The following is a 10,368-nucleotide window of genomic DNA, read 5'->3' as shown; positions in this document are numbered from 1 at the left end:
TCTGTCGCTTTCCTATCACCACACAGCAAATTGCTGTGAACCTAACAGTTGAAGGAACGCATTTCTTTTCTCACAGTTTCCGGGGGTCAGGAGTGGGCAGCGTAAGGGACTCCTCCTCTCTTATGTGTTTCTCAAGCTGCAATCCAGAGGGTCGGCGGGGCAGCACTCCCATCTGGTGGAACGACTGGGAAAGAATCTGCTTTGCAGTTCATTCCATTTCCGCAGGAACTTCATTCATTGGCAGGATTCAGTTTCTTGTGCTGGGAGCCCCGATGGCTGCTGTCCCCTCAGCTTCTTGAGACCGCCTGTACCAGTGGTTCTCAATGTCCCCAATGCCACAACCCTTTAAAACAGTTACTCGTGTGATGGTGACTCCGAACCATAAAATTACTTTCGTTGCTACGTCATCACTGCATTTTGCTACTTTTACAAATCATAATGTAAATATCCGATATACAGGATACCTAACATGTGATCCCTGTGAAAGGGTCGCTGGATCCCCAGAGGGGTTGTGACCCACATGTTGACAACCACTGACCTTAAAAGTCTCAGCAAACAGTCTGTCTCCCTCCATGGCCATTGGCATCATCAAGCTAGTAGAGACAGTCTACCAACTGAGCTAGCAAGATGCACTCATAGAGTCAGACTTCTGCTCATGATGGATTGGTTTCCAGACCCCACCAGATACCCCACTCCTCAGATGTTCATTTCTTATAGGGCATAGTATTTGCACATAGCCAGCATACAGCCTCTCATATATTTTAAGCCATCTCTAGATTACTTCCAACATCTAATCTAATCTAAGTGCCATGTAAATAGTTGATGTATTGTTTAGGAAAAATTGCCCAGAGAGCAGTCTCTATACATGTTCAGTCTAGACAACAATTATGGGAATAGTTTCAATCTGTTGATTGAATTTACAGATGTAAGACCCATGGTGGGCTGATTGTATATGTATTGTAGTCATGGAAGTAATCTTCTGAAAGTTTCTCCAAATTCTACTGCTTAGAAGTGAGTCATGTCTCACTCTACTCTTGGGGAGATGAACAAAGGCATGAGCACTAGGAGGCTGGGATCAGGGGCAGTCATTAATGAGTCTAGCTGCCATAGTGATCTACATAGTCCTTTGAAGTGGCCTGGAGAGAGGCTCAATTCTGTTGGACAGATGGAGATATTGCTGTTTAATTAAAGAGTCTAAATGGACTGATGGTTAATAGGTGGTTACAGTAGACCCACGTTCCCCAACTCTTAGTTCCATGGTGAAATTTTGACTATATGAATTATCATCTGTATCTTTGTGTCTACCACCCATCCATTCCCACATCCAACAATCCTAACTCAATGTGCTTTTCACTACCTAAAATATTTGTATAAATGTGAGCAATATTTGGTAAGTCCATCTCCTTCAGTTCAACAGAATTACCTTTTTATATTGGACAGGTTAAGTAAGATTCTCTGTGGTAATGACTGAAGTCTCAGGCTGGGGATCTATATCAGTTGGTAGGGTGCTTGCCTCGTGTGAAGCCCTGGGTGTGATCCCTACCATTGTGTAATTCAAGTGTGAGAATTTATGTCTATAACCCTAGCCCATTTGAGATGGAGGCAGGAAGAGAAGTTTTTCAAGGTTATCCAGAGCTACATAAAGAGTTTGAGGTCATCCTGGTCTCCAAACAAACTCAACTGCCAAATCTCAGTGGCTAAAATAGCAAAGGTTTGTTTCTTGCTCCCATGGCATACCCAGTGCATGTGAGCTGGATGGCTTCCACACCTTCTGACTGGACCCAGGCCAATGTCCCAGTTATCACCTTGAAGATGCTAATCGTCAAGTGGAAAAGAAGTCTGGCGAGTCTTGCAAAGGCAGCCACATGGTCTTCTCTGGAAGGGACAGATAGACTTAACCCTCATTGGACAGAACTACTGACATGACTCTACCAAACTGTAAGTGAGCCGAGAAATCCAGTTTTACCCCCAGAAGTGGGCAGACCTAGAAATGCTCAGCATATAATTGGTGACCTTATTCGACCATCAGAAAACTAGCTTTAGCGCACTGGATGCTTATGTCTCCCTCTCACTCATCCATATGTTAAAATCCTAGACCCCAAGGTGGTAGTATCAAGAAGTGAGGCCTCTAGAAGGTGATTGGATCATGAAGGCTATACCCTCAGGGAAGGGGCTAGGACACCCCAGAGAGTGAGCTTGCCTCTTCTATTGTATGAGGTCACAAGGAAAGTCACCGCTGATGAAACAGAAATTGGTCTCTCCCCAGGCCCCAAGTCAGCTGGTGCATTGACCTGGGCTTGTCAGCCTCCGGAAGTGTCATTTTCAGGCCACGGGTTTGTCATAGTTTTCTACTGTTAGCTCTCATACTTAAGAAGTTAGTGGAGCTCAGCTGGGGTCCTGGCAACTTCGAGTTGTTTATGGTCTTAGCCCATAGTCCCTCAGCCAACCATCTTGCTGTCTGCTCTGGGACCCGATCTTACTGACTTCACCTTTGGTCTCCTGATTCACTCCATCAGACCTACACCGCCTCTAAAACCTGAGGTTTGTAACCACTTCTCCTTCTTGGTTGTCATCTTTGCTTTGTAGCATTCCCATAACAGCATGTCTAGTCAAGTAATTCACCAAGTCTTGCTGCACCCCTGTGACCCCAAATCTAGACCCAAATCCTACATGCTAATACCTCTATAAAGCTGAACAAGTCATTCAAAATACGGCAATTCCACAATGAATGACACTTAGGAGTCCATTCTGATTACATCATCAATCCCTCTGTTCCTCTCTTCAGAGAGACAACAGGGACCAGCCTTATTTTAATTAGCAAACATCATGAAAAAGGAAACATCAGTGGAAAAAGCCGATCAAAGGATTAGACATGACTGAACCCAGCAGGAAAGCTTGGCTGACAATTATCCAGGCAAACAATTATCGGAAAAAAAGGTAAACAACAACCCAACTTATCAGTTGCTCTTTCATTTCGGCTCACTGTAAAAACTGTAACAAGAAGCTAAAATTTTGCTGCCATGGTAAGCTGTCTTTGAAGAAGGGTGTATTAGTACAGTGTTCTCAGTGGGGTGTAGAACAAGGTACCAGGAAAAGAAGCCGCTGGACTCCATGTATGTTCACTGGAAAAGAAACATTTTGAAATCTTACCATTCTCCGTAATTAATCACTGTGAGCATTTCTGCTAACTCACAGACTAAATTGTACCCAACATCACTGTGCATACATTTCAGCAGCACTGTGGCATGCGGAGGAAACATGTTCGAGAATGGGAAATAGTGGCTTAGTATGAGCAGAGATTCTAGACCACGTCTTCCTCCGCAGGGTAAACTTATGGCCTCTAAGGTTTCCCCCTACATGGCATATTTGCCGGTCAGGATGCAGTGAGCCCCTGACATTCTCCCACCTTGATTTGTGACCCTAACCAGACTCTGCAGCCCCTGGATTCTTCTGGCTCAGTCTGAAAGCTCTACCTCACACCCAAGCAAGGTCCCTTCCTTTGTTTCCCCTAACACAGACACCCCAGGAAGACTGCAACTTCTGACGAACCCCAGAGAGTGTGGGCCTTTACACTAGAGGATTTGGTCCTTTCCATAACTAGGTCATTGGACCTGTCCCCCTCCCTTCCTGTCTAGCTGTCTGAATATGACTCCTGACCCTAAATCATAGCTCTGGGTTTGGCTTGTTTAAGATGTTCCCCCCAAAGCACAAACCAGGAGTGAAGGGTGAGGCAGGTAAGGAAGAGGAGCTAATGGAATTAGTGAGTAGGTCCCCATGTTGGGAAATTGGGGTTCAAGCCTATGGGGGACCCTCTGTGACAGTATGGACCATGCCACAGAAGTATCCCACTGCAGACAGAGGAACACAGGGCATTGATTCACTAGGTCCTAAGCTTCACTGTGGGAAGAGGTGGCCCAGAGGCCACCCAGCACTTACTTGCTGCCTTCACTGAGGATATTCCATTCTGTAGGCAGAGCAGAAGAGGGAGATGATGAAGGAAGCCATCTTGCCACACGGAGATGCATGTGAACACCTGGCCAAAGCTGCAGGTTGGCTGAGAGATTACCCAGGTGAGGAGGTCAGCAACAAGAAGCCCTTAAGAGCTGGCTGCTGTCCAGAGATACTTACTGAACTCCCTTAGGCTCTCTGGATGTCTTAGTCCTTTTTCTCAAGAACCAGCTATCAATGAGTATAAATCAATATACATAATGTATATGCACCCATACCCATACACACTTCCCCCTCCCATATCTCATACCTACACCACACCACACAGATGTACACACATGTCCAACATGCACCCTACACACACTACACACTACCATATCTATCTATATATATATCTATATACTGTATATAAACATACCATACATATAACACTGCACTACCCAATACACTACACACATACCATACATGCATATTACACACACACTACACACACCATTGCACACACTATACACACACCAGATACCCACATATCTCACATGCACACACATACTACTTGCCTATACACACATACACAAACACATACACACACACACACATATATACACATCACACACATACATATTCCACATGCATATCAAATACATCTTGACACATACCATATATATATGTATACATACACATACACATACATATATATATACACACCACTAATAGACACACGCATACACTTTGCCATAGTTTGTATACACTCAGGAGTTCTCTCTAATAGTATCTTGCTTTCCTTATTGTAGGAAGTAGCTTTGGAATGCCATAATGACTAAATTTACTTTCAGAAAAAATACCAGAATAGCTGTTTATATTCTTAAATATTGACTATGAATGAAACTATAATGATGGCATTATAAGCACAGAAGTCTTCTGCTTATTATGTGGCTGTGACTTTTCTCACACTGCAGGCTCATGTGTAAAATAAACAGTGGATCTGACGGTTCTTACAAGTCCCCTCCTTGGTAGACAGCTGCTGCTATAGTTTAAACAGTCTCCTTAGGTTAGCTCAGTGTCTGGGTAATCCAGGCATTCAGATTTTCTTCATCTATTCTGCTTCTCTATAAGATGGAGTCTAAGGTGATGTGGCTTGAATAAGAATGACCCTCATAGGCTCATATATTTGAATGCTTGGTTATCAAGGAGTGGCACTACTTGAGAGGGATTAGGAGGTGTGGCCTTGTAGAAGCAGGTGTGGTCTTGTTGAAGGAAATGTGTCACTGGAGGTGGACTTTGGTGTTTCCAAAGCCCAAGCCTGTCTCTCTCTTCCTGCTACCTGTAGATCTGCACGTAGAACTCTCATTTCCTTTTCCAGCACCAAGTCTTCCTGCACGCCGCCATGTTCCCTGCCATGATGAAAATGGACTAAACCTCCGAAAACTGTAAGCCAGCCCAGTGAAATGTTTTCCTTTATAAGAGTTGCCATGGCATGGCGTCTCTTCACAGCAATAGAACACTGACTAAGACAAGTGACTTCATGGTCTCAGTGACTCAGGCCATTCTTGGTTGTTTTGAGAGGCAGACTTTGGCCCTAGATCCGGGCATCATTCTGTTTTCTGTGTCTGATGGCATTATTTTTTAAATCAGTTTTATTGGGACTTAGGCGTTCTTCTAGTTGTGAGTCCCACCTGTACCTAGCTCAGACCTTGACTTTATAGCCCTTAGCTCAGGATCCCTTTGTCCTCGTAGACCTCTGGGGTGCCAGTTGACACCACTGGTCCTTCCTTCCTGACGTGGGTCAGATGGGAACTTGTGTGCACCTTCTTGGGAACAGTAGAAGGAGCTGCTCTGCCAGGCTCTCTCTTGTCTACCTCGCTTACAGCCTGTTTTACACTCTCCAATATGAACCTGAGATGTCACCATGGAGGATAAGGGACAAAGAAGAATAGAATTGGTAAGACTGTGTCCTAGTGATTATTGTTAACTGTCAACTTGACACAACTTATTAATTGATGTATCAGGGTCCGGCCCACTATGGGCAGTATCATCCCATAGGCAGGTATTTTGGCTGGATAAGAAAGCTAGCCAAGAGTAAGCCTGTGAGTGAGCCCACATCACATTCCTGTGGCAGTCTAGGAAGCCTCTAGTTTCTTCACACCTAACCCAATGCCTATTATCTTACCGCTTTTTGCTCATCATCCCACCACATGTGATGTGATGTCTCATGTGCTTTTGATTGGCATTTCCCTGTCACCAACCATGTGGAACGCCTTTCTGTGTGCCTACTAGCTTCATGTGTATCTTCCTTGGAAAAATGTCTTTTCAGATCCTTTTAAAATTGGGTTATTTTCTCTGTGTTATTGATTGTGAGAGTTCTTCCTTCCTCCCTCCCTCCCTCCCTCCCTCCCTCCCTCTCCCTCCCTCCCTCCCTCCCTCCCTCCCTCCCTCCCTCCCTCCCTTCCTTCCTTCCTTCCTTCCTTCCTAAGACAGAGTCTCACTATGTAGTTCTGTCTGTCCTGGAACTGGCTATGTAGACTACACTGGCCTCAAACTCATCAAGATCTGTCTGCTTCTGCTTCCCAGCTGTGAGAATTCTTTGTATAGTGGATATACAAAATCATTATGAAATACATGACTTGCAACAAATACTCTCTTAATCTATGTGTTGATCGCTCACTTTCCTGATGATATCTTTTAATTATCAGTTCTCAGTAAGTAAGCAGTGGAAGTCTCATTCTATAGGCCTTTTGATAAGAAAGGTATTTAAGTTTTTTTAACCCAGGAAAGTAAAACCTAGGATGAGGTGGTTTATTTATTTATTTATTTGTGTGTGTGTGTTCATGCACGTGTGTGTGTGTGTGTGTGTGTGTGTAAGACCACGAATATTGGACAGCATTTTTGCCTTGATGTCTAGAACTAGGAAGCAAGATATCTACTGAGGGTGAGGGACGATATTTTCCTTTACTTCACATCTTATCTTTGTAACATGGATAGACACTTCCTTGGCAATTTCCAGAGTATTTAAACCAATCAGCCATTAAATGGTATCTGTGAAAGCTCTGGATGATTACCAGATTAGAATGGACTTGAGACACATGACCAGGGAGGGAAGAGGAAAACATTGCAGCATGAAATTCCCAGGTAAAGTCAATGCAGCCAGTCCATCATTGACCTTGTTCAGCAGTTTGTAAGGAACGTGACACACCGTTTCAGAGTCCTGTGATATGGACAGCCTCGGGTTAGCTGCTGTTGTGGTGGAGGAAGTGCTCCCAGGAGGAAGTCTGCCTGGGGTCCACGGCTTGCCAGGAAGGAGGTCAGAAGAGAACACGCTGTCCTTATGGGACACCAGCCTGCCCAAACCCAATTCTAGTGACATGGTTGTGCCCACTGGCTGAAGATGCCACCAGCCTTGTTATTGGAAAGGTGACAAGGCCAAAAGAAAAGATGCCAAAGGTAGGCGATACCAGTTGTCTCCACTGATCAAACTTGCTAAGTGGAAGAGCTTTACCCTGGGTGTTGGGAGCATGCATTGGTGCCGTGCAGCAGGTAATGGAATGAGAGCATGAATGCATACCGTTGGCTGTGTGGAGACAATCCTGCTCCCAAGAGGGCATTCCTCTGGGAAAAGACAAGAGTCCCTCTGTCATTTGATTTGCCTGGACCTCACATCAAAGCTACCGGGGTGAAATGTGGGGGCTCCAGCCAGCTGGTCTCTGGCAGGACCACATGGAAGAATGACAGGCTTTTCACTTTTCAAATGGCAGGTGTGGTGAGGACGAAATTAAAGAACCCGTGCAAAGCACCTGGCAGAAAGCCCAGAGCATAGCAATCTGTTACACTTCCCATGGGGGCTTCTGGGCCAGCTTGCTACCCCAGTAAATGGGAGGACCCTTTATTTCAGAGCCTCGTTCTTCTGTCCCCAGGTGGTGTGGGGATACCTGGGAGTGGAGGAAGGAGAAGACTGCTTTGTCTAGTGTGAAGGCTCCCCACTCTCTGGTCCAGCATCACTCATCACTCTGTGCTTCTGACCTGTTTCTTGTCTTCCATTTGCCAGTGTTGGCCACATGTTGAAGGCTCAGGGAACAGACTATGCCTAGATTGCTTGTGGTTCCCAAAAGGGGGAAAGAAGAAGGCAGGTCTTATATTGGACCAACACTTTGAAAAGACATGGCCAGTTGAGGGTGGGGCTGATGAAACAGGAAGTGAGTTTTATCTGAGGTCACTGGCCTGGCTGCTGCCTTCCAGAGTATAAAGAAGAACCCACTGTCTTGTAGCGAACTGGAAGAGGGAGAAAGAGGCTGACAGGTGACCGTAGTGTGAGTGGTGAGTACTCAAAAAGACAATCCCATGTAAGTGCTGAGTGGGAGCAATGACCACCCGTTGGAAGGCCTCAGGATGGACATGTGGTGAAGCTGGGGTCTGAAGTGATAGTGAGAGGGAGATATTTACTAGGAAGGCAAATGCAACAGTGCGTACAAGGTTCAGAAAGAATAAAACCAAATGACAGTGTAGGAAGGGTAACTTCCTTTTTTCAGCCAGAATTCAGTGTGGGAAGGGAATTTTGGGGTACACTGGGGAGGAGCTTGGAAGCCAGTGTGAGAATTTAGGAATTAACTCCTAGCCTTGGGGGGCGGGGCAGATGCTTTGGGAAGGTTCATCTATCAGCATTGTGTAGTGTTGGCAAGTCCAGTGGAGACGTGAAGGGAGGGGAGGCGGGAAGCAGGGAGATGGTCTGAGAGTATTACAGCAGAGGATTGGTAGTGTATTAGTAGTAGTATTACAGGAGAGGATTGGTAGTGTATTAGTAGTAGTATTACAGTAGAGGATTGGTAGTGTATTAGTAGTATTATAGTAGAGGATTGGTAGTATATTAGTAGTAGTATTACAGTAGAGGATTGGTAGTGTATTAGTAGTAGTATTACAGTAGAGGATTGGTAGTGTATTAGTAGTAGTATTGCCAGGTGAGGGAAGCAAGTGAGGGTAAAGAGAACTCATGAGGCACAATTGGGGTTAATAGTGATTTGTGGCCATGATGGGGTACAGCAGGAAAGACGAATCAAGAATGGCCTGTCCGCCTTTTCCCACAGAGGCTGCCCGGCTCTTCCCATTCTTTTCGGCTGAACAATCTTAACCTCACGGGCTTTGCCTTCCACATTCATGCATCCCCCCTCCCCCATGCTAAGCATTGTCCACATCCACACATACCCTCATGCTGAGGATTGTCTATACCCATGCATGCCCCTATGCTGAGGATTGTCTATACCCATGCATAGCCTCATGCTGAGGATTGTCTACACCCATGTATAGCCCCATGCCCGGGATCATCTGGAAATGTTTCTTGTTTACCGTCATGGCATTCAAAGAGGTACCTGTTTTGTTTTTTTTTTTTTTTTTGAGACAGGGTTTCTCTGTGTAGCTTTGCGCCTTTTCCTGGAACTCACTTGGTAGCCCAGGCTAGCCTCAAACTCACAGAGATCCGCCTGGCTCTGCCTCCTGAGTGCTGAGATTAAAGGCATGTGCCACCACCGCCCGGCGAGGTACCTGGCTTTATAATGGACTATGACACTTTTTTACTCAGCATCCCTTAGAAAGTGTTCACAGTGTATTTATATGGGAGGAAAAGAGCTGGCTTTCCAGAGTTTGTGCTGGCATGCAGGTTAGAGGGCTGTGTGATATTTTTGGTGAGGGAGGAAGGGAGGAGAAGTTACCTGTTTTTGTAGCGTTGATGATGAAAGGCTTGTAAGTGACAATTTTTGCTGCCTGTTCTTCTGTGACTTCTCCTTTAGAGTCCTAATCCATTAAGCTGGGGCAGCAGCTGCTTGCTACACCCACCTGTCTGCCCAGATGCCACTGGACTCCTCCTGTCTCCGACTCCTCCATGTCCTGACATTAAGTTCAGCTTTCAATGGAGCCTAAGAGGCTGGATAACCAAGTGCCACCCAGCAGTGACCCATCACCGTCTCGTCCAGTCTGCCCTTCAAGGTGGTCTGACAAGTTCTTCCTCCCTTCTAGTTTTTAATAAAACATTGAAAATAGAATCTTTTCATACATTCTGATTACAGTTTCCCATCCCCCAGCTCCTCCCAGATCTTCCCCTCCTCCCCTCCAACCCAGTTCACCCTCCCTTTTGATCTCTTTCATTAGAAAACAGGCATCTCAATAATAAAAAAGACAAAATGAAAACAAACAGGCTGGAATAGGACAAAACAAATGGAAGAAAAAGAGCCAAAGAAAAAGCACAAGAAACACATACAGATGTCGAGAAACACATATTCACACAGAGAAATCCCAGAAAAGCACAAAATCAGAAACCAAAGCCCTCTGAAATGCCACTGAGTTTATTTTGTGTTGGCCATCTACTGCAGGGCATGGGGCCTGTCCTTCAGTGTGGTTTGTATACCCAATGAAACTCCATTAGAGAAAGTTAATTTTTCC

General features: G+C 45.3%; 1 long non-coding RNA gene across 1 annotated transcript; it reads left to right on the top strand.

Annotated features, from left to right (window-relative positions):
- The first annotated feature begins 2,266 nt into the window (after nt 1-2,266).
- Nucleotides 2,267-4,073, top strand: LOC143267651 (uncharacterized). The gene is made up of 3 exons (XR_013043010.1): nt 2,267-2,541; nt 2,786-2,937; nt 3,971-4,073. It is a non-coding gene; the product is annotated as an uncharacterized LOC143267651 (long non-coding RNA).
- The last annotated feature ends 6,295 nt before the right edge of the window (nt 4,074-10,368 follow it).

The sequence above is a fragment of the Peromyscus maniculatus genome, chromosome 10 (genome assembly GCF_049852395.1).
Source record: "Peromyscus maniculatus bairdii isolate BWxNUB_F1_BW_parent chromosome 10, HU_Pman_BW_mat_3.1, whole genome shotgun sequence".
NCBI classification, from domain to species: domain Eukaryota; kingdom Metazoa; phylum Chordata; class Mammalia; order Rodentia; family Cricetidae; genus Peromyscus; species Peromyscus maniculatus.
This window is presented reverse-complemented; position numbering and strand designations above follow the sequence as displayed.